Below are 26,248 nucleotides of genomic sequence, written 5' to 3'. Positions count from 1 at the left end.
ACAAGGGGTAGTGAGTGGAAGGGGGGGAGGGAAGGGGGATGGGGTGACTGGGTGACGGGCACTGAAGGGGGCACTTGACGGGATGAGCACTGGGTGTTATATGTTGGCAAATTGAACTTCAATAAAAAAAATATATAGAAGAAAAAAACTATCTTTTCAGTTTCATTATAGCATCTTTGTTGAAAGGAGTTTTTAATTTAAACATAGTCTAATATGTCAATCTTTTGTTTTATGGTCATGCTTTGGATGTCATATTCAAGGAATGCTCCCTATCCTAAGATCAAGAAGATATTTTCCTATATTTTTTATTGAATGTTTTAAATGTTTTGTTTTAAACAGTTAAGTCTTTAGTCCATCTGAAATTGATTAGATTTCAGATGAAGTAGATACAAATAAAATTTCCTTTATTCCATTCAGAAAACCAGTTGTCTCTTACTATTAACTGATTTCTACAGTGCTATTTACATATCACAATTCCATATCTCTGAGGCTGTCTCTGGTCTTTCTATTCCACTAGTCAGTATGTCTATTTCTCCATCAAGTTCCACACTATCTTAATTAAGACAGCCTTATGATAAAGCTTGATATCTGGTAGGACAGTGCTTCCATCTTATTCTTCCTTTCCAGGAGTGTTTTGGCTATACTTGGCTCTTTACTCTTCCATATGAAATTTGGATCTGCTTGTCAAAGTCCATATAGTCTTATTGGGAATTGTATTGGATTTATACATGTATTTAGAGAAAATCGACATGTTTACATTGTCCAGTTTTCCTACCTATGAATATGTAATATTCTTGCACTTTTGTCTTTTTTAATATTCTGCATACCGATTGTGGTAGATTTTTAAAGATACCTACGAAGTATTTCCATCCTAATTGGTATTCTACAGTATGACCTTACTATTTCCCCACCAACAGGTAGAGCATGATTCCCTTCCTGTTGAATCTGGGTTGAGGCAGAAATAATACTGCCTGATTTCTGAGGCCAAGTCAGAAAGGTCAGATAGCCTCCACTGGTTTTCTGAGCATGCTTGTTCTGGGGGAACTTTGCCATCATGTGAAATGTCCAACTATTCTGAGACCCCTTTGTGGAAAATAGCCACAGCCACAACTGAGATCTCAGGAACTTGCAGCCTCAAGTGCTAGCCACATGAGTGAGTCATCTCAGACATCTAGTGTAGGTGAGCTTTCAGATGACTGTAGCCTCAGTGGGTGCCTGACTCAACCACATGGGAGACCCCAAGTGAGGATGTCTTAATACATGAACTACACAATCATTAGCAAAATCAAATGGTTTTAGTCCCTTCAGTTGTGGAGGAATTTGTTATGCAGCAACAAATGACTGTATGTAATGATTACAGTTATTTTATTCATCTATTTCATTTATCTGGTGTTAAGTACTTTACAGTTTTATGGGGTGTGTGTGTTTGGTAGAGGTGCTAAATGTTTTTTAAATTATGCTTTCTAACTTGATGGTGTATATAGAAGTACAGCTAATATTTATGCATAGACCTGTGACTGATTATCTTTAAATTCTCTTGTTATTTTGGATAATTGGTCTAAATCCCTTTGGGCTTTTTATTTATAGTTTTTTAAAAAGATTTTATTTATTCATGAGAGATAGAAGCAGAGTCATAGGCAGAGGGAAAAGCAGGCTCCCCACAGGGAGGCCAATGTGGGATTCCAGGACCCTGGGATCACGACCTGAGCCAAAGGCAGATGATAAACCATTGAGCCACCTAGGTGCCCCTATTTATAGGTTTTTTTGAGTAATATTTTTCTTCTCTTATAAGATCATCCATTTTTCCTGATTTCTTTCTTGGTTTGATTGTTTGTGAGTTTTTTTTTATTTTTTCCAATCTGGCTTTTTAGTTTTTGGAAGAAATGATTATAAACAAGCTTGTTCAAATTTATCCTTTTTTTTTTTAAAAAAATTATTTCTTTAAAGAGTGAGTGTGTGTGCATTTGTGAAGAGGGGGGGCAGACAGAGGGAGACAGAGAAAGAATCCTCAAGCAGACTCACCACTAAACCCAGATGTGGGGCTATATCCCAGGACCCTGAGATCATGACCTGAGCCAAAATCGAGTCGGATGCTTAACCAGCTGAGTCATGCAGGTGCCCCATTGTTCAAGTTTGTCTTTTAAAAAAAGGTCTCAGGGGCGCCTGGGGTGGCTCAATGGTTGAGCATCTACCTTAGGCTCAGGTCGTGATCCTGGGGTCCCAGGATCGAGTCCCACATCGGGCTCCCTGCATGGAGCCTGCTTCTCCCTCTGCCTGTGTCTCTGCCTCTCTCTCTCTGTGTCTCTGATGAATAAATAAAATCTTTGATTAAAAAAAAAATCTCATAAGTGGCAACTGCTCCCTCTGCAAAAATATTTTAAATACTATTTATATATAATATTTTCTCTGAAAGTAAAGTCTTATTCTACTGTATTCCAGGATGATTGTAAGGATTGTTAATCATGTGTGCAAAGTGCTTACACAGCCTTGTCGTGCAGTAGGTATCCAGTAAATAAGAGGAATTGGAATAAGCTTGATTTCATACTTTTCACTTTCAACTACTAGATCAAGCTAAGCAAAAGTGTTGGGTTTTTGATAGTTTAACCTAAAACACATTGTAATCACATCACTTTTGCCTGTTTTGGTTGGCTTGTCATACAAAAGTACAAAGTGTACATTTAGAAAAGCTTAGTTTTCCCTGCCCTTCTTCCCAGGTACTTAACATATAATAATAATAATAATAATAGCTGATAATAGAGGATTATACAAAATATATTACAATTTTTGCTTTGAAGAAACTTATCTATATGGGAATTCATAAAAAGTTAAATAAAATATTTAAATAATAGTTTAAGGCTTTAGTAAAAGAAGTAAGTCAATATGTGATTGTCAAATGTATTAGAGAGACCAGTAGGTGATATAGTACTAGCTAGCTAGATACTGGATAAGGGAAAGTGTTACCTTCATTTTATATTTAAAAGAAAGCTGAAAAACAGAGAAACTTAATGGACTAACTGCACAAGACCTTAATAAGTGATAGTACAGGAATCTAATCTGGAATTAATATTAACTTAGGTGAATAGAAAGGGAGCACTGCACTTAATACCTATATATTAGATCCTCATTAGATACATGTTGAGTAAATGAATGGAGACCTTTTTTCCTTTGAGTTTTACTGCTTTTGGTAGTTCAGTTAATATTTTTTAAGAATATGTATGTTCTTTTGGGTGCCTTTAGATATTGAAATTAGTGTAAAGTTGTTATACTACTAACAATACCTTAGTGTAGTTAGGTAATACAAGAACAGTCCAGATATATTGTAATTAAGCAGTTATGACTCTGGAGCCTTTAATAATAAATGACATGTCTAGAATGTGTTTACTCTAAGTTGTTTAAATGTTTACCGTGGACTTGTGCTCTGTATTTGTAAGGAAATCAGATTATTATGATACCAAATGTTTTTAGCTGTACACAATTTGCTCACAAAATTACATGTTGTAAAAACACATTAGGAATCCTTAAATCAATATTTAACAAAAGCAAATATATGCATAGCCACTCTTTTAATCATTAAATACATAATTAGCCATTTTTCAGAATTTCAATTAACTCAGAATAATTACTTTCTACAATCATCAGTATAGATAAGTATATGTTTAAACATATCTTTTAATCTTTAGACAGAAACTTCAGAATATTTCTGAAAGGAGGGGGGAAAGCTATACCTAGTTATTAAATTTAGTTATAGAACTAAAGAGAGAGATATGTGACCTTCATTTTACTGAAAGTTTGGCCATAGTTTGCAGCTTACTACTTGCATACTGGAAGCTTGTTAATTGCTGAGTTAGTTTACTTTCTTGTTTTTAAATTTACTTCAATAACTGTAGACCCATTTATCTAACTTGTGGATATTGCTATATATTTTTAAAACTTGGCATATTAGCCTCTCTGACCTGATTATTAAAAGAACAGAAACAGTTGCGCATTTGCTGTGTTCTAGATACTATTTTAGACCCTGGAAATATAGCTGTGAGCAAAACAAGAAAATTCTTGTTGTCATTGAACTTATATTCTGGGGATGGTAAGTGGAAAAAGCAGAAAAGGTAATTTTTTAATATTTAGATGGTTATAAGTGCCATGAAATAGAAGTTAAAGAGATTAAAGGGAACAAAAAAAAAATATCACAGAAAGTGATGAATGTTCTTATATCCGTGGTGGTTGTGAAAGGTTTCTGATGACATTTGAGTGGAGACTTAAAGGAAGTTAAGGCATAACGTTTGGATACTAGGGAATCAAGTGGGAAGACAGGTGAGAGGATGCAGTGGCATATTCAAGAGGTAGAAAGGATGTCAGCAAGGAGAAGAATATAGGGGATAAGGTAAGGGAGATCACCTGGGTCTGATGATGGAAGGCCTTGCAGGATGTGGTCATTTGAAGTTGGGTAGAGAGCCTTTGGAAGGACCTGAGCAGATGATGACCTGATACAACTTTAAAAGATCATCTTGAGGGAGGCAAGATGGCAGAAGAGACCTCATATCATCTGGTTCCTTGAATTTAGATAACTATCAAATCATTCTGAACACATATGAATTCAATCTGAGATATATAAGGAAGAATTGCTAGAATTCTACAAATGGAAAAACCACTTTTTGCAAGGTAAGAGGTGCGGAGAAATGAGTCTGAGGGGATATATTGGAAGATAATCAGCAGGGGGAGGGAGCCTCCGTAAGCAGGTTACTGGAAAGTGATATAGCCCCAGAGCGTAGTATTGGAACCTTTAGAAATCTCCTCCAGGGAGAGACATCCCTGCCTGAAAAGTGCTCAGGTGGTGAATCAGGGCAGAATCCTAAGTAGGACAGTGTGGCCTCAGGATCCCCAGGGTCACAGGAAGACTGTGGTTGTCTAAGCTGACAGAGTTCCCAAGCATTGGAGCAGGGAAACCACTGAGGGTCAGCAAGCCCAGGGGGAGGCTCTTAGGTCACCAGAAACTGCAAACTGCAGCATGATTGGGCAACAGCTCTCTGCAGGGGCTCTGCGAAGGGCAGAACTGTGGTGACCCTCTGCCTTCCACCGGGAGGATCCAGGCAGGCACGTACCACAGGAGTCTGCAGAGTTTGGCACACAAAAGTGAAGACCTCTTATCCTTGAGGGTTTACTGAAGAGAGGAGACTGGGATCTGTCAGTTCTGGGACTAGAGATCAGGGCATGACCATTTTTATTTTGATCCTCTAAAGAGATGGGGAACAAAAGCCACATAAAGCACCCCGTAGCTGCTCACAATGAGCCTGGCCCTCTAGCAAGGGGCCATGCAACTCTGCCCAGGCAAAGACACCTGAGAATCAGTGTAGCAGGGCCCTCCCCCAGAAGACCAGCTGAAACAACAGGCAAACACCAAGTTTACAGAGCAGACAGGACGTAAAACTCCAGGACTAGGGGAAAATAATATATAGAATTCAAGGGTTTTTTTCTCATGATTCATTTCTCTTTCAGTTTAAAATTTTCCTTTTTTTCTGCCTTTTCAACTAGTTTCTTATTTTATCAGCTCTTTGTTTTTAAGTCTTTAAATTTCCATTAAATCTTTACATTTACGTTTTATAGATATATTCTTCATTTTTGGCTTCTTTTCACTGTATTCAGTATAATTTTTGTATGTATATAAGTTTTGCTTTATTTACAATTTTAGGATTTAGTGTCTTTTAATAAACAGACCAAAATACCCAGGACCAAGTGGATCACCCTGTTTTGTCCACTTGGGAGATTATATTCTTTCCCTCCTTTTATTCTTTCTTTTTCTTTCCTTTTTGATTTCTGACCTCTTTGGATTTGTCTAGTGTATATTTCATTTGGGTTGTGGTTGATATTTTTCATCTTGTTCCCTCATTCATTCTTTGGGCAAAATGACTAGAAGAAGGAATTCACAACAGAAGAAAGAACTAGAGGTAATACTTTCTGCTATAGATCTAATCAATATGGATATAAGTAAGATATCAGAGCTGGAATTCAGGATAACAATGGTAAAGTTACTAGCTGGGCTTGAAAAAACCTTAAAAGACACTAGAGAATTTCTTAGTGCAGATATGAAATCTAATCAGGCCAATATTAAAAATTCTCTAATTGCAAAAAAAAATTCTCTAATTGCGATGCAGTCTATATTGGATGCTCTAACAGCTAGGGTAAATGAGACAGAAGAGAGAGTAAGTGACATAGAGGACAAGTTGATGGAAAGGAAGGAAGCTGAGGAAAAAAAGAAACAATTAACGGGCAGTGAGGGGAGATTTCAAGAAATCAGCAATGTCATAAAATGAAACAATATTAGAATTATTGGTGTCTCCAAGGATAAATAAAGAGAGGGGGTGCTTAGGAGATATATTTGAGTAAATCATAGCTGAGAACTTCCCTAGTTTGGGAAAGAAACCAGCATTCAAGTCTAAGAAATCAGAAAGGACCCCTCCCAAAATCAATAAAAATAGATCAACACCTTGACAAAGAATAGTGAAGTTTGCAAGTTATAGAGAGATAAAATCCTGAAAGCAGCTCGATACAAGAGGTTCTTAACCTACAGTGGTTGAAACATTAGGCTTGCAACAGATCTATCCATAGAAGACCTGGCAGGCCAGAAAGGGCTGGTGTGATACATTCAGGGTACTAAATGAGAAAAACATATAGATAAGAATACTTTATCCAGTAAGGCTGTCATTCAGAATGGAAGGAGAGATAAATAGCTTCCAGGACAGACAGCAACTGAAAGAATTTGTGACTACTAAACCAACCCTGCAAGAAATATTAAGGGGGGAGTCCTGTAAGCAAAGAGAGAGCCCAAAAGTAACATAGACTAGAAAGAAACAATCTTTAGAAACAGGGACTTTGCAAGTAATACAGTGGCACTAAATTCTTATCTTTCAGGAGTTACTCTGAATATAAATGGGCTAAATGCTCCAATCAAAGACATAGGGATCAGATTGGATAAAAAAGCAAGACCCATCCATATGCTGTGTATATGAGACTAATTTTAGACTTAAACATACTTCCAGATTGAAGGTCAGGGTAGATAACAATTTATCATGCTAATGGATCTCAAAAGAAAGCTGGGGTAAGGATGCCTGGGTGGCTCAGCAGTTGAGCATCTGCTTTTGGTTCAGGGAGTGATCTCAGTCCAAGGATTGAGTCTTCCATCAGACTCCCTGTGAGGAGGCTTCTTCTCTCTCTGCCTGTGTCTCTGCCTCTCTGTGTCTTTAATGAATACATTTTTTAAAAAATATTTAAAAAAGAAAGAAAGCTGGGGTAGGAGTCCTCATATCAAAAGAATTGGGTTTTAAACCAAAGACTGTAGAAAGGGATAAAGAGGGACACAATATCATATTTAAAGGGTCTATCCAACAAGAAGATCTAACAATTATAAATATTTATGCTTCTAACTTGGGAGCAGCCAATTAATAACCAAATTAACAAAACACATTGATAAAAATACAGTAATAGTAGAGGACTTCAACACCCCACTAACAGCTATGGACAGATTATCTAAGCAGATCAACAAGGAAACAGGGCTTTGAATGACATATTGGACCAGATGGACTTCACAGATTTATACAGAGCTCACATCCTAAAGCAACAGAATACACATTCTTCTTGATTGCACAAGGAACATTCTCCAGAACAGATCACATACTTGGTCACAAATCAGGTCTCAACTAATAGCAAAATATTGGGATTATTCCATGTGTATTTTCAGCCCACGAGGCTTTGAAACTTTAACTCAATCACAAGAGGAAGTTTGGAAGGAACTCAAACACTTGGAGGTTAAAAAGCATGCTGAAGAGTGAATGGGGTTGGAGCACCTGGGTGGTTTTCATTTGGTTGAGCGTCTGCCTCATGGCTCAGGTCATGATCACAGAGTCCCAGGATTGAACCCCACATTGGGCTCCCTGCTCAGCTGGGAGTCTGCTGCTCCCTCTTCCTCTTTTTCTTCCCTGGCTTATGTGCTTGCTTTCTCTCTTAAATAAAAAAAAAAAAATATATATATATATATATATATATATATATATATATTTTTTTTTTTTAAAGAATTAATGGATCAAATGGGAAATTAAAGAATTTTTTTAAATGCATGGAAACAAATGAAAATGAAAATACAACTGTTCAAAACCTTTGTGACACAGCAAAGGCAGTCCTAAGAGAGAAGTACGTAGCAATAAGTCTCTCAAAAAATTAGAAAAGTCTCAAATACACAAACTAACCTTACACTTGAAGGAGCTGGAGAACGAACAACAAAGCCTAAACTAAGTAGGAGAAGAGAAATAATGATTAGAGCAGAACTCAATGAAATAGAAACCAGAAGAACAGTAGAACAGATCAAAGAAACTAGACGCTGGTTCTTTGAAAGAATTAATAAGATAGACCTCTTGCCAGACTTATCAAAAAGGAAAAAGAGAAAGGACCCAAATTAATAAAATCATGAATGAAAGAGGAGAGATAATGGCCAATACCAAGGAAAACAATTTTAAGAACATATTGTGAACAATTATATATCAACAAATTAAGCAATATGGAAGAAATGGATGCATTCCTGGAAACTTATATAAACTACCAAAACTGAAACAGGAAGAAATAGAAAACCTGAACAGACCCATCCATAACCAGTGATGAAGTAGAAACAGTAATCAGAAATATCCCCAACAAACAAAGAGTCCAGGGCCAGATGGCTTCCCAGGGGAATTCTACCAAACATTTAAGAAAGAACTAGTACCTATTTTCCTGAAGCTGTTTCAAAGAGTAGAAATGGAAGGAAAGCTTCCATCCTTGTTCTATGAGGCTAGCATTACCTCAATCCCCAAACCAGACAAAGACCTCATCAAAAAAGGAGAATTACAGACCAACATCCCTGATGAACATGAATGCCAAAATTGTCACCAAGATACTAGCCAATACGATCCAAGAGCATATTAAAAGGATTATTCACCAGGACCAAGTGGGATTTATTCCTAGGCTTCAAGATTGGTTCAACATTGCAAATCAATCACTGTGATACATCACATTAATAAAAGAAAGGACAAGAGCTATATGATCCCCTCAATTGATACAGAAAAAGCATTTGACAAAATATAGTATCCTTTCTTAATGAAAACTTTCCACAGTGTAGTGGGATAGAGGGAACATACCTCAACATCATAAGAGCTATCTACAAAAAGCCCACAGGAAACATCATTCTCAATGGGGAAAAACTGGGAGCTTTTCCCCTAAGGTCAGGAACACAAAAGGGATGCCCACTGTCATTCAACATGATACTAGAAATCCTAGCAATCAGACAACAACAACAAAAAATAAATAAAAGAAATAAAAGGCATTCAAATTGGCAAAGCAGTCATCAAACTCTTACTCTTCACAGATGACATGGTAGTTTATATGGAAAACCCAAAAGGCTCTACCCCGAAATTGCTAGAACTCATACAGGAATTCAGCAATGTGGTAGGATACAAAATCAATGCACAGAAATCAATTGCATTTCTATACACTGAGACTGAAGAAAGAGAAATTAAAGAATCAATCTCATTTGTGGTTGCACCCAAACCATAAGATACCTAGAAATAAATCTGACCAAAGAAGTAAAGGATCTAAAGGATCTGTACTCTAAAATTACAGAAGAACACTTAATGAAAGAAATTGAAGGAAGACACAAAGAAATGGAAAAAACATTCCGTGCTTATGGATTAGAAGAATAAATATTGTCAAAATGTCTGTGTTATCCAGAGCAATCTACACATTCAGTGCAATCCCTATCAAAATTGCATCTACATTTTTCACAGGGCTGGAACAAATAATCCTAAAATTTGTATGGAACCAGGGAAGACCCCGAATAGCTAGACGAATGTTGAAAAAGAAAACCAAAGCTGGTGACATCACAATGGTTGACTTCAAGCTCTGTTACAAAGCTGTGATCATCAAGACAGTATGGTACTGGCAAAAAACAGACATATAGATCAATAGATCAGACTAGAGAACCCAGAAATGGACCCTGAACTCTATGGTCAACTAACCCTTGACAAAGCAGGAAAGAATATCCAATGGAAAAAGGGCAGTCTCTTCAATGAATGGTGCTGGGAAAATTGGACAGCCATATGCAGAAGAATGAAGCTGGACCATTTTTTCTCACCATACACAAAGATAAACTCAAAATGGATGAAAGACCTAAATGTGAGACATGAATCCATCAAAATCCTTGAGGAGAACACTGGCAGCAACCTGTTCAACCTTAGCCACAGCAACTTCTTGCTGAACACATCTCCAAAAGCAAGGGAAACAAAAGCAAAAATGAACTATTGGGACTTCATCAAGATAAAATGCTTCTACACAGCAAAGGAAACGGTCAACAAAACTAAAGGTCAACCTATGGAATGGGAGAAGATGTTAGCAAATGACATATAAGATAAAGGGCCAGTATCCAAGACCTATAAAGAACATACCAACTTGGGATGCTTGGGTGGCTCAGCAGTTGGGCACCTACATTCAGCTCAGGTTGTGATCCCAGAATTTGGGATCGAGTCCCACATGGGGCTCTCTGCGAGGAGCCTGCTTCTTCTGCCTATGTCTCTGCCTCTCTCTCTCTCTCTCTCTCTCTCTTTCTCTCTCTCTCTCTCATAAATAAATCTTTTTTAAAAAAAAAGAACTTACTGACTCAACACCCCCAGAAACAAACAGCCCAGTCAGTAAATGGGCAAAAGATATGAACAGACATTATTTTAAAGAATGCATACAAATGGCCAACAGACACATGAAAAGAAAAAATGCTGGACATCACTTGGCATCAGGAAAACACAAATGAAAACCACAATGAGGTACCACCTTATGCCAGTCAAAATGGCTAAAATTAACAAGACAGGAAACAATAAATGTTGGCAAGGATGTGAAGAACAGTGTAAGGGGACTCTCCTTACACCGTTGGTGGGAATACAAACTGGTGCAGGTACTCTGGAAAACAGTATGGAAGTTCCTCAAAAAGTTGAAAAATAGAACTACCCTGTGACCCAGCAGTTGTACTACTGGGTGTTTACCCCAAAGATTCAAATGTAGTTTGAAGGGGCACCTGCACCCCAGTGTTTATAGTAGCTATGTCCACCATAGCCAAACTGTGGAATGAGCCAAAATGTCCATTGACAGATGAATGGATAAAGATGTGGTATGTGTATACACACACACACACACACACACACAGTGGACTGTTAGCCATCAGAAAGGGTGAATACCTACCATTTATATCGACCTGGTTGGAACTGGGGGGTATTATGCTGAGTGAAATAAGTCAATCAGAAAGACAATTACCATACGGTTTCACTCATATGTGGAATAGAAGAAACAGCACAGAGGATCATAGAGGAAGGGAGGGAAAACTGAAGGGGAAGTCATCAGAGAGGGAGAAAAACCATGAGAAACTCAACTATAGGAAACAAACTGCGGGTTGCTGGAGTTTAGCTGGGTAGGGGGATGTGGTAACTGGGTGATGGGCTTTAAGGAGGGCATGTGATATGAGCACTGGGTGTTATATGCAACTGATAAATTGTTGAACACTACATCTGAGACTAATGTACTATATGTTGACTAATTGAATTTAAATTAAAAAATTATCATCTTGACAATTATTCAGAAAAGTACATTATCATCTTGACAATTATTCAGAAAAGTGCAAATTCTAAGGGAACAAAGATGGAAATAAGAATACAGTTAGATGGCTAATGTAATAATCAGGATAGTATGGGTTTACTTTTTAAAGGTTTTTTGTTTTGTTTTTTGGAGAAAGAGCACATTTGAGCAAGGGGAAGGGCAGAAAGAAGAACAAGCAGACTCTGCACTAAGCACAGATCCCTACTCCAGACTCCATCTCACGACCCTGAGATTATAACCTGAGCTGAAATCAAGAGTTGGTTGCTCAACTGACTGAGCCATCCAGGTGCCCTTGGGTTTACTTTTTAGAAAAATGCAGACCTGCACATGTGTAGACAATTTTGTTTAGGATCTCAGAGACCTAATATGTTAAGATTTTTATCTATTCTCTTTATAGCCCTGGTAAATGAGGGTTCTGAACTTAAAAGCTTGACAGGAATAAGGACTTAACCTGATATCAACCTAACCAATGAAGTAACTTTTTGACAAATTACGCACACACACACTTCAAACATACAAGATATGGAAAAATAGTAAAAATAATGTAACACTTACGTACTCCTCACCCAACTTTGTTAAATATTAACATTTTGTCACAGCTTTTCCTTTAAAAAAGTTTTTTAATATAATTAGTATTAAAATAATTTTGAAATTTAAAAAAATTTTTATTTAAAAATTTTATTATAATTATTATTTTTTAGAGGAGGAAGGGGCAAAGAGGGAGGGAGAGAGAGTGAGAGAGTCTTAAGCAGACTCCCTGCTCTGTCTTACAACCCTGAGATCATTGACCTGAGCTGAAATCAAGAGTCTGATGCTTAACTGACTGAGCCACCCAGGTGCTCCTCCCCCCCCCCCTTTTTTTAAGGCACTTTAGAAATACCACTGGGGGAAAAAAAGGAAATACCACTGAAATCCCTTGTGTACCTTTCCTTGATTCCATTTACTTTGTTCTTATCTTGATCTGAAGAAAATATTTTCTCTTGATTTAAGTATTTATCATCTTTTTTTAAAAATTACTTTTATTGTTTAAAGTAAGCTCTGTTCCCAATGTAGAGCTGGAATGCACAACCCCAGGATCAAGACTTGCACACTGTACTAACTGGGCCAGCCAACAACTATTTATCATTTCTATGCATTTAACTGTTCATAAATAATAAATGATACTGTTTTGTATTTTTCTTTTTTTCCAATTTTATTGAGATGTAATTGACATATAATTACACAATTTGATAACTTTGACTGTCACTACAGTCTAGATAATTAATATATGCATTGCCTCAAAAACTTCCTTCATACCCCATTGAAACTCTTCTGGCTTCTCCCTCCCACATCCTTCTGCACTCCTTTTCATTCTCTACTCTGTCCATGCATGTGAATGCATGCACACACACAGACACACACACACACTGAGTACCCAAGCAATCACTGTACAGCGTTTGGATTTCCTAGAATTTTATATAAATAGAATCATGAAATAAGCACTTATTTTGTCTGGCTTCTTTCACTCTGTATAAATATTTTGAGGTTCATTCGTATTATAATGTGTATCGTTATTTCATTCCTTTCCATTGTTGAGTAGATATTCTGTTGTATGAGTATACCACAGCTTATCTGTGATGGACATTTGGGTTGTTTCCAGTTTTGAGTTATTAAAAATAAAGCTGCTATGAACATTTTGAGTACAGGACCTTGTATGAACAAAGGATTTCATTTCTCTTGAATAAATACTTATGGGAATGGGTGGATCATATTATTGTTACTCCTTAACTATTTAAGAAAGTGCCAAGCTGTTTTATGAAATTGTAATTTTAAATTGTGATTGATGTTTCAGTTTTATTTTGAATTGAGTTTTTTTTATTCTGTTGTGTCTCCTTATCCTGCTACCTATGAAACTTACTATTTTCATTGTGTAATATGTCTTTATTCTCTGGTTGCTTTTATAGTTTTCCCTTTATCCCTGGCTTTGAGTACTTCAATTATGATGAACCTTGGTGACATTTTCTTCACAATTCTTGTGCTTTCAAGTTGTAGAACATCATGGATCTTTAGGTTTATAGTTTACATCAAATTTGAAAAATTTTGGCTATTATTTTTAAAATATTTTTCTGTCCCTTCCTATTTCTCCTCTTCTTCAGAGACTCCAATTACACATGTGTTAGACTGCTTGAGGTTATCTTACAACTTACTGAAGCTTTTAACTTTTTTTTGGATTCTTCTTTCTCTGTGTGTTTCATTTTGATTGGTGTTATTTCTATGCCTTCATGTTTATTAGTCTTAGCAGCAGCATCCAATCTGCTGTTAATATATTCAGTGCATTTTTAATCACACATCTTACATTTTTAAATTCTAGAACCTTGATTTTGGGGGAGGTCTCTCTCTCTCTCTCTCTCTCTCTCTCTCTCTTTTTACTAAGTAGGCTCTACCCCTAGCATGGGGCTTGAACTCAGGATCCTGAGATCAAGAGTTGCATGCTCTACTGACTGAGTCAGCCGGGTGCCCTGATTTGGGTCTCTTTATATCTTCTGTGTCTCTACTTAACTTTTTAAACATATGGAATACATTTATAAGAACTGTTTTACTATCCTTTTCTGCTTATTCTAATATATCTGCTTATTCTGGGTTAGTTTCAATCAAGTGATTATTCTCATTATGGGTCATATTTTCCTATTTCTCTGTGTTTCCAATGATCTTTGATTGGGAGGCCCTTGCCTGGCTGAATGCTAGATTTTTTTTTTTTTTTTGAGTGCTAGGTATTTTCATGTTCCTATAAATCTTCTTGAGTTTCATTATGAAATATAGTTAAGATACTTGAAAATAGTTTGATTCTTTCGGATCTTACTTTTATGATTTATTAGGCTTGATTGGAGCAGTCCCTGCATTGCCATAAAACCTTTCTGAATGCTCTTGATCAGCCTAGTTTCCATAACAATGGTGATACAGAACATCTTGAGAACACAAATTTCTGGGATGTACATTAGAGATTCTGAGATAGTAGATTTCAGAAAACATTTAGAAAGATACTGCTCCTGGGCTCCTGAGTGGCTCTGTTGGTTAACTGTCTGGACTCTTGATTTTGGCTCAGGTCATGGTCTCAGGGTCGTGAGATCTAGCCCAGAGTCGGACTTCATGCTCAGCACAGTCTGAAATTCTCTCCCTCTTCTTCTGCCCCTCCCTGCATTCGTGTACACTCACACTCTCTCAAATAAGTAAAATATTAAAAAAAGAAAGATACTGCTCTACAGAGAATCTATCTCTGTTATATAGGCAATGAAAACTAAAATCAGCCATGGAACTTATAGAAGTAAAACATGACTTTTATAATTTTACCATGAGAAATATAGAACAGATGATCTATGTATTTTTAATTTTTAAAAAATTTTAAGAGAATTTAAAAGGAAGAAACTATAAAAGAGGGGATGAGGAAGGAAAAGGGAGATGTGAGGATAGTAGACAGGAGTTAGGAGAACAGAAGAAAAGATTAGAGAGTCAAAGCCAACTAAGGAATGGAAGAGTAGATAGAATAGATTCCAAAATGAGTGCTATTAGAAGATAAATTAGATTATTATGAGCTTCAATTGAATTTAAATTTTAATTTTGCCTGAGGTACTTATAAGCTGATTAATCAGGATTTAGGTTTTTGACCTCTACTCTGATTGGCATAGGTACTATAGAACCTCAGGGAGGAAATGAAATCTTAGGTACCATCTGTTGTAAGATACACCATTGTTTTGTGTACCTCCAAGGAAGAAAAGTGCTGCCAGTTAAGAATGGTCCATTGCTTTTTTTTTGACATCTATTTTAAGATGCATTCCAATTTCAGAGAGTTAGAATGTGGGAAAGATGTGTCTTAAAATTGACAAAATATAGTATTTAGAAGACTTCTACCCTTCTACTACACCTCTGTCCTTCCCCAGTTTGGCCTATTTAATATTTTCTGCTTTCCTAATATATTCTTTAGGGACAGCTCAAATTGCACTTCCTTCATGAAGCCTGTCTAGATTCTTACAATAAGATATTTCAGATTTCCTTTGAGTATGTTTCTTATGCCCCTTTCCATTTTGAATATTTGTCCTTAATAGAGAGTCAAAAGCAATATAGGAATTTGGTAGTTGTGCTTTCTCTGCATCATCTGTTAACATTATACCATCTGCCCCAAGCAGTAGACCTAATCCTCCTTTCTTGTTCTTGCTCTACATGTATTTTGTAAATCCTTTTTATTGTTCTTAACATTTTTCTTCAGCCTCCGCTCATTCTGGGCTCTTACTTTACTTACATGAATCTCCTTGTTTCACACCACTCTTTTGTATTCATCCTTGTTCACATGGCTTTCTTTCTTTTTTTTAAATAAGTCTCTTAAAATTCTGAACTTATAGCACACCATACACAACCATAGTGGATTCTTTAGATGCCACTTTCTTTTCTTACCAGATTAATTTTTTTTCATTTATAGTGTCAGCATTTCACCTTTTAGAAACTATCTTTCTCTTTCAAAAAAGATCTTCCTATTACATATAATTTCTATGGTATCACAGAGGTATTTTCTCCAGAAAAAACTTAATTCACTTCTCTAAAGTATCAGTGTTTCCATTATTCCTTTTTTAACAATTAAGAACTCCAAGGTGGTATGGTTGCTTTTTCTCATGGGTTTCATTTCCATGTCACTATTTTATGCTTGTATGTCAGAATAAATTCCAAAAAAGTGGTTCCTTTCATTATTTCTTCCAGCTAATGAAAGATGAAATGTTTCATATGCTTAGTGGCTTATATTATGCATTCTTAGGAAACAGATCTAGTTGCATTCTTGAGAGTTGGAGATCTCTTTTGTTGTTGAACTACTGTTTTGCCACTTTGTGGAAAATATTAAGAAAGCATTCATTTATTTACGTATTTATTGAATTGAACCATGTATCAGGGATCAAATATGGCATTAAGGACACTATGGTATAGTGTCAGAGACAAGCATAGTCTCTGTCCTTACAACTGCACAATCTAGTCAAATGAATGAATTAATCTTTTATCCAACAAGGTGATAGGTAATATACTTCCATACTTAGGTTGATACTCATTTTTACCCCTACCCAAATGCTTCCAAACTTGTTTCTATCCTTGGGACGCCTGGTTGGCTCAGCAGTTAATCGTCTGCCTTTGATTCAGGGTGTGATCCTGGGATCCAGGATTGAGTCCCGCATTGGCCTCCCTGAAGGAGCCTGCTTCTCCGTCTGGCTGTGTCTCTGCCCCTCTTTCTGTATCTATCTCTCATGAATAAATAAATAAAGTCTTAGTCTTAAACTCCTTTAAGAAAAACACTTGTTTCTATCCTTAATTGGCCATACAGGTTAATATAATGCTCTTTTCTAAAAATGTTATTAAAACTTTTTATTGTGCAATATAACATATGTGCTGTAAATATATACAACATAAATATACACCTAACCAAATTGTAGTGGGAATACTCACATAACTACTACTCAGATCAAGAAGTAGAAAATTGCCAGCATCCTAGAAACCCTTTATAGCCTCTTTCCTATAACAACTGCTTTTCTTCCACCAAAAGTAATTGCTATCTTGATTTATGTGGTCATTGCTTGTTAATATTTCTGTATAGTTTTAACAACAAAATGTCTCATTAAGCTATAGATTAATTTAGTCTGTTTTTGAACATTATATAAATTTAAATAAACAGAATATATCCTTTGTGTCTGGCTTGAGATTTATCTGTGTTGTTGCCTATAGCAGTATTCATTCATTTTCTTTACTGTATACAGTCCATTGTATGAGTTTACCATAGTGTTTCGTAAGCATATACTATGATATGTTGATGGTCACTTGGGTTATTTTTAGGTTTCTTTGTTTTGTTTTCATTTTCTATTATAGATGCCATTAACATTCTTGTATATTTTTACATGTATATGCCTGCATACATTCCTGTTAAATGTATTCCTAGGACAGGAATTGTTGGTTCATTAGGCATCCTTATTTTAACTGTAGTATAATGACAAACTTTTCCAAAATAATTGTACTTTATTTTTCCAAATGTATTTTTTCCAAATGTAATGTATTTTTCCAAAATAATTGTACAAAATAATTTATACTCCTTCCAGCAATGAATGTGAATTCCTGTGGTCTCCACATCCTCATACATTTCCTCAATATTTAGGAAAGTCAAACTTTATTCTGGTGGGTAGCTAACTATGGTTTAATTTAATTTTACCTATTAGTCAGATTGAGTAACTCTGGGTTTGTTTGGGTGTTTTTTTCTTTTTTTGAAGATTTACTTATTTACTTGAGAGAGAGAGAGAAAGCACAAACAGGGAGAGGGGGAGAGACAGAGAAGCAGACTCCCTGCTGAGCTGGGAACCCGACAGGGCCTCATGACCCTGAGATCAAGACCTGAGGCAAAATCAAGTCAGACACTCAACTGACTGAGCCACCCAGGTGCTGTGTGTAATTCTTTGTTTATGAGCAGTGCCCATTTAGAGTTCTTGCCCACATTTGTACAGGCTTTTTGTCTTTTTCTTAGCTATGAGTTCTTTATTCTGTCTGTGACCACTTTATCAGTGTATGTGTTGCAGTTTTCTTCCACTTAGTGGTTAATCTTTTACTGTCTTTATTTTATCCCTTGATGACTAGAAGTTCATTTAGTTTAATATAGTCAAGACTATCAGTTTTTTCTTGGTGCTTTCTGTGCCACATATAAGAGGTATTTCCTATCCTAATGTCATAAAGATGTTCTTTGTGGTGCCTTTCACATTTAGGTCTATAATCCATCTAGTTGATTATTGTGTATCATGTAAAGTGGTGTGTTCAGTTTTATTTTTTTCCCATGTGGATACCCAAATGGCCAAGCACTGTGTTTTGGAAAAATCATGCTTCTCTGCAGTGCCACCTTTGTTGAAATTCAGTGCATATATGTTTGGGTGGTTTCTTGGCTGTCTCATTGGTGTATTTGTCTATTCTTGCACTAATACCACACCACTGTATTAATTTTTGTGGCTTTATAATCAATTGATATCTAATAGAGGAAGTTTTCTTAATCTTCTTCGAAGCTAGTATCAGCCTATATATGCAGTTCCATATACATTTTGGAATTAGCATATCAAAACATGCTGAACCAAAGCAATGAAACTTTTTTCAAATTTAGTCTAATTTATTGAATCTGCAGATTCAAACCCATGTTGTTCAAGGGTCAGCTGTACATGGTTTTTATTTTACCCTTTTTTTAAACTGTCTTTGTATTTTAGATGTATTTCTTGAGTTTCATATATTTTCCTGTCTGAAAATTTTTCTGTTAACTGGAATATTCCACTTATGTTTAATGTAATTGTTGATGTATTTAGGTTTAGATCTTACAGTCTCTTATGTGCTTTCTACTTCCTTCACATATTCTGTGTTCTTTTTCATATCCCATCTTAACTTTCTTGTATTTTTTTTACTGACCCAACTGTTCTCTTGTTAGTTTTGGAATTATATACTCTTAGAAATTACAATATACATCATAAACAATATAGATTGTATAGGTAGCTTGAAATATTTTAGTTGTATATATGCCCCCCCCAAGATTAAATGCTATTTTAATCTTACACATGTATTTAAAAGATATTATTGTTGTAGTATTGTTACTGGTCATGTAGATTTATACTTTTACTGTTTTTTTCTTCTTATTACTGTTTTTAAAATATACTTCATTTCTTTCTGCATCTCCGACTTAATATCTGCATTGATTATTATTCTTTCTGAAGGACATTTTTATATTTACTGTGTATTTCCTGGAGATAGATTCCTTCAGTTTTTATATTCATTTTACCTGAAAGATATATTTGCTGGGTATAAAATTTTAGATTGATAGCAGTTTTTTCTCCATACTTTGAATGTATCATTCTGCTCTCTTCTGGCTTTTGTTGCTTTGAGAAGTCATATTATAGTCTTACTGTTTCTTTTTCTGGTCTTTATTATTGCCTACTGGGTGTGACACTGCTTTTTTTTTTTTTGTCATTGTTCAAGATTTATTGTTGTTTTTGTTGGTATAACCCATGGATAGTTGGTTGCATTGTTTATATATAGATTTTTTTTTTACATTATATGGCAGTGTATGCTATTCTAATACATAGAGTACACAGAAAATAAGAATCTTTAGAACGGTTATACATAATTCATGTAATGTTGGATTTATATATTGGATCCCAGAATGTGACTGATTGAAGAAAAAAGTTGGACTAGTTATGTTGGATGAAGGAACCAGATGTTACATAACAGAGTAGACACACATCTGGTTTGAAGGTTAACTGCAGCATGTGCAACATTGGCAGTAGTGCCTCTGAAGTGGTAAGACTATTTTGCAAGAACTTGTATTGCCTCTAGCTCCTTTTGAGCTCCTTCTGAGAGGTCCTACCCTCTCTCTTTTCTTTTTTCCCTATTTGGCTACATGTTTTTCTTTTTATTTATGCTTATTGAGATTTGCTGACCTTCTTGAATCTGTGGCTTGGTATCTTAGTCATTATCTATTCAAATTTATTTTGTGTACTTTTCTAGGATTCTAAATAGATGTATATTGTATTCTTCTCCAACTATATCCTATGTCTTTTATCTCTCTTCTATATTTTTTACGTAGTTTCTTTTTTACATAGTTTTACATTGTTTCTTCATATCTAGTTTTCAGTTTACTAAGTCTTGAGTTGGTCTAATATGCAGCTATTTTAAAAAATTATTTATTTATTTATTTGACAGTATGAGAGCACAAGCCAGGGGGAGTGACAGGCAGAGGGAGATGGAGAGCAGGTAGGGCTCGATCCCAGGACTCTAGGATCAGGACCTGAGCTGAAGGCAGATGCTTAACTGACTGAGCCACCCAAGTGCTCCACAGCTAAACTCTTATTAAATTTTTTCTTTTGTATACTTTATTTTTAAATATTTATTTATTTATTTTAGAAAGAGAGAAAGAGCACATGGGGGGAGAGGCAGAGAGAGAGAATCTTCAAGCAGACTCCCCACTGAACATAGAGCCCAACACAGTGCTTGATTTACCCATGAGATCATGACCTGAGCCAAAATCAAGATTCAGACATTTAACTGAGCCACCCAGGTGCCCCTCTATACTCTATTTTTAAATTATAGAATATTCATTCTTTTTTAAAACCTGTATTTTGCTTTTTATAATTCCATTGTTTGCTGAATTTCCAAGCTTGGTTTTTATATCTTTGGACAAAGTAACCATAGTTTTTTAGGCTACATTTGCTTTTATGCATATCAAATGTCCCTTTGGATGTTCCTATTGTCTATTGTTTCTGCTCTTCTTTCTCCATGTTGTGTTTGTCCTCCTGTGCTTAATTATCTTTGGTGGGCATTATATTTGAAAACTTATTTATAGAAATTATTTGAGGATAGGGATAATATTATCTTCCCCTAGAGAGGATTTATTTCATTTACTCCTCTAAGCCCCTGGGGTACTGATTTTCTACAATTACCTTTTTTTTTTTTAAAGATTTTATTTATTTATTCAGGAGAGACACAGAGAGAGAGAGCAAGAGAGGCTGAGACACACAGAGAGAAGCAGGCCCCGTGCAGGGAGCCTGACATGGGACTCAATCCTGGGTCTCCAGGATCACACCCTGGGCTGAAGGCAGCGCAAGCCGCTGACCCACCCACACTACCCCACAATTATCTTTATATAGTTTCAAGGATTAAAATTTTTATACACTACCCAAAAGACTGGAAGCCAAACTATAGTTCATGTGAGGGCTGATTTATTTCAGGATCACCTGTGCTCTCTGGGTACAGGTCTTTCAGATCCCAGCTCAAAGCACCATAGTGGTTATATTTAGCAGGCCCCCTGCATTGAGTATTTTACCCAGAAATTTGTGAGGCTGTCAAACACTCTGGTAAATAAATACCTCCAAGCAGATGTGGCTTTGAGTTCAGGACTCACCTGTGTTTTTCCACCTTTGTCTAGTTCATGGCCTACAAATTTTGTACTATTTTATTTGCTTTTTGATGCCTTTGAATTTTGTTTCTTTGTCATTTGCTTTATTGCCAATGCTTTAACTAGTCGTTGGTGAGAGGGTTAGTTTGAATTATCTATCTTGCTACACCCAGAGGCATCAATACCTACTTTATATGTTTCACATATGGCTTTACTATCCTGTTCCTTTTATTTGATTTTGGAGAGATTCTGTTGCTGTGCTGTCTAATATGGTAGCTCCTAGCCACATTTAATTGTTGAGCACTTACAATGTGGTTAATTTGGGGGTACCTGGGTGGCTTAGTCTATTAAATGTCTGACTCATGATCTCAGCTCAGGTCTTGATCTCAGGGTCATGAGTTCAAGCCTCCTTTGAAAAAAATGTGGCTGGTTTGAATTGAGATGTGCTATGAATGTAAAATATTTCATTAATAAGTTTTATATTGATCACATGTTTAAATGGTAATATTTTGAATGTATTTGGTTAAATAAAACATTAAACTTAACTTGTTTCTTTTTACTTTTTAATGTGACTATTATAAAGTTTAAATATATATATATATATATATTGCATTTATGGCTTGCATTATATTTCTGTTGGATAGTATAGCTATGTAGAAAAGTTGTTGAGAACATATGCTCTGTAGCCTGGATTTAATTCCTGGCTGTACTTTTTACTAGAAGTGTAATCCTGGGCTTTTTTTAAAAAAAAAATGTCTTGTGGGGGACACCTTGGTGGCTCAGCGGTTGAGCATCTGCCTTTGGATCCTGGGGTCCGGGATCAAGTCCTGCATTGGGCTCCCTCTGGGGAGCCTGCTTTTCCCTCTGCCTGTGTCTCTGCCTCCCCCGCCATGAATAAATAGGTAAAATATTTTTTAAAAACTTAAAAATGTCTTTAATTTTCTGCCAAATGAGCATAGTAGTAATATCTGCCTCAAAGGTAAGCTGTGGAGGTAAAAAAGATGAAGGTAAATACATAGTACAATGGACAGCTTATAGTAAGTGTTAATAAAAATTTAGCCATTATTTTTGTTTTTGTTACTTTAGTGTCAGATTTTATAGTTCAGTGGATGTTTTCTTTCTTTTAACATTTTCCTCTCTACCCTTAGCAATAGAATTCCAGACACTATAATTTGGGGACATAAACATGTACAAATTCTATAAGAGAGGAAGAATGTCATAAGCAAATGGTCATTAGCTGCAGAAACTTTAATGCTTCTCCAAGATAATACTGCCTAAAATATTTTGTGGACTATGTGGCAACTACGTAACCAAGCTTTACAACTGTAGTTCAGAAAGGAATTGCACAGCCAAGAATTGGTGGTATGTTAGAAATAGTATTGTTCCAGGACTTGAAAACTGGACACTAGACCTAATTCTGCCACTGTGTTCATCTGGAGTCCAGTTTCCCTCTTGTAAAATCATAAGATTGTATTAGATGATAACATACGCCTCTATGATTTTTCCATAGTAATGCTTGCATATCACATATTTTAAACTTACAGTACAGTTATCCTTAGGTTTTCTAGTTCCCATAAGAGTGACTTCTGTCACTCTGGTTAAAGAAAGTATAGAGTCATGGCAAGATGGAAACACAACTTTTTTTATTCACCCAGAATATCTCGCAAGATACATTAGGTTGTAGCTAAACTATTTTTTCCAGAATTGTCTTTAATTTTGCTAGAATAAAATACCTTAGATTATATTAAGGTACCATATATACGAATTATGGTTATAGTTTAATGGGAAGATTGCTGGACTTTTAAGAATACATAGGTTTTCTTTCTTTTTTATTTTAAAATTTTTATTTATTTATGATAGTCACACTCACACAGAGAGAGAGAGAGAGAGAGAGAGAGAGGCAGAGACATAGGCAGAAGAAAAAGCAGGCTCCATGCACCGGGAGCCCAACGTGGGATTCAATCCCAGGTCTCCAGGATCGCACCCTGGGCCAAAGGCAGGCGCTAAACCACTGCGCCACCCAGGGATCCCAATACATAGGTTTTCATAAAAATCCTAGAAGAGAGCACAGGCAGTAATTTTTCTGATATTGGCCATAGCAACATTTTTCTAGATAGATCTCCTAAGGCAAGGGAAATAAAGAAATAAACTATTGGGACTACATCAAAATAAAAAGCTTCTGCACAGCAAAGGAAACAATCAACAAAGCTAAAAGGCAACCTACTGAATGCAAGAAGATATTTGCAAATGACATATCCAATAAAGGGCTGGTATCCAAAATATAAAGAACTGATACAATTCAACACCCCGAAAACAAACAATCCAATTAAAAGTTGACAGAAAACATGAACAGACATTTCTTCAAAGAAGACATCCAGATGGCCAACAGACACATGAAAAAATACACAACATCACTCATTATCAGGGAAATGTAAAACAAAACTACAATGAGATGTCACCTTACACTTGTCAGAGAAATCAATTATCTTGTCAAAATGCTAAAATCAAAAACACAAGAAATAAGCACTGGTGAGGATATGGAAAAAAAATGAATCCTCATGCACTGTTGATGGGAATGCAAACTGGTGCAGCCACTGTGGAAACAGTAAGGAGGCTCCTCAGAAAGTTAAAAATAGAACTACCCTACAATCCAGTAATTGCAATACTGGTTATTTACCCCCAAAATACAAAAGCCCTAATTCAAAGAGATACACACACCCTTATGTTTATAGTAGTAGTATTTACAATAGCTAAATTATGGAAGCAGGCCAGGTGCCCATAGATAGATGAATGGATAAAGAAGATGTGATACACACATACCAGAATATTATTCACCCATTACCAAAAAAAGAATGAAATCTTACCATCTGGAACAACATGGATGGAGCTAGAGAGTACAATGCTAAATAGAATAAGAGAAAGACAAATACCATATGATTTCACTCATATGTGGAATTTAAGGAACAAAACCAGCAAAGGAGAAAAGAGAAACCTAGAAACAAACTATAAACTAGAGAACAAACTGATGGTTACTAGAGGGGAAGGAGGTGGGAGAATGGGTTAAATATGTGATGGGGATTAAGGAGTGTACTTGGGAAAAGCACTGGGTATTGTATGGAATTGTATTGCTGTCTTGTACACAGGAAACTAGTATAATAGTACATGTTAACTATGCTGGAATTAAAATGAAAGCTTAATTAAAAAAATACCCGGGTTTTAATTTAACTAAGCTTTGCTACTAGATAAAATTAAGTAAATTCTAAGCAAGTTTTCTTTGATCTGATTTTTCTATAAGGTAATAATGTGGAATGTAAGAATATAGGATGTAATACTTCACCCAGAGTAGGTACTTGAGAAATTAAAGAAGTTAATACATTCTGTCCTATTATACAGAACTTGCATTAGAATATGTGGAAGTGCAATAGGGGAGAAGAATTTAAAATATTACACAAATATTAAAGTATATTCTAAAATATATGGTCAATATTATAGAGATCTATAATTTTTCAGAAGCATCATACTCAGATCATTCATGCAAGTAAGTTCCATTTAATTGTCAAACAATATTTTTGGTTTTTATGTTTTTCAAAGTATAGGCCATTGGAAAAAATGGAAAACTCCCCCCGTCATTCTGTGAAGCTAGCACAACCCCAAACCTCTTATAGTGAGTTTAAATCTAGTAAAGATAATATAGACACACACACATATAGACAGACATGTATTGAAAGTCCAAATAATTTATTAGCTAATAGAGTCCAAAAAATTATATATGTGATCAGGAAGAGTTTTTCTCAGGAACGTAAAGATGGCTCTATATTATGAAACCTACCCATAATTCGTATCAGCATATTAGAGGAAAACTTATGATTATGTCAGTAGATGATTCTAAAAAGAGGAGGAAATAATTTGATATAAATCCAGTAACTTCACTCAGAAATGCAATTAAAGCAACAGTGAGATAACTATGTAGTACTGGCAGTATGTGGGAAAACTCATACTTTGGTGGTAATATAAATTGTTACTTAGGTAACAATTTACTTTAGCTACTGATAATAGCTATTGAAATAAAGCACATGATCCTTTGAGTACTCTCACTTTTAGGAATCATTTCTATAAAATACAGTACAATGTATATACTATAATACTAATATATACTGTTATGGTATATTAGGATATATTCAAGGACTCCTGTTTTGGAAACAACATGCATGACTGTTGATCACTTGGAAGGGTCACTGAATAAATTATTATTTAATAAATAATATTATTTATTTAATAAATAAATTATTATTTATGCAGTGACCCTTTATGTAATTATACATCCATACCATGGAGTATAGTATACCCGTGATGGTATTGTTACATCAGTGGGGTGAGGAATAACAAATTATAGATTATCCTGCACAGTGTTATCCATTTCATTGTAAAAAGGAAAGTCTGTATATGTTAATGTTTGCATGAGCATTGGGAAATGTGTAGGAGGACTGGGTTAAAAGAGGTGGTTAGATTGGTGAAGAGGGAAATCATTAAGTTTTTCTTGATATGTTCTACACTGTTTGGTTTATTATGAAGAGTGTTTGTTACCTTTGTAATAATCACATTTAATGAAGGAAAAAAATGCTAAATAAATTCAAAACATGAGAATATGAGTTCTTAAGCTCAATTTGGTTAAAGACATGA

General features: G+C 35.6%; 1 protein-coding gene across 2 annotated transcripts in view; it reads left to right on the top strand.

Moving 5' to 3' along the window:
• Positions 1-26,248, top strand: part of STX17 (syntaxin 17) — a 66,316-nt gene that overhangs the window by 16,396 nt on the left and 23,672 nt on the right. The window lies entirely within an intron of this gene.

Source organism: Vulpes lagopus, chromosome 7 (genome assembly GCF_018345385.1).
Source record: "Vulpes lagopus strain Blue_001 chromosome 7, ASM1834538v1, whole genome shotgun sequence".
Lineage (NCBI taxonomy): Eukaryota > Metazoa > Chordata > Mammalia > Carnivora > Canidae > Vulpes > Vulpes lagopus.
The sequence above is the reverse complement of the archived record's forward strand: the minus strand, read 5'-3'. Positions and strand labels throughout refer to the sequence as shown.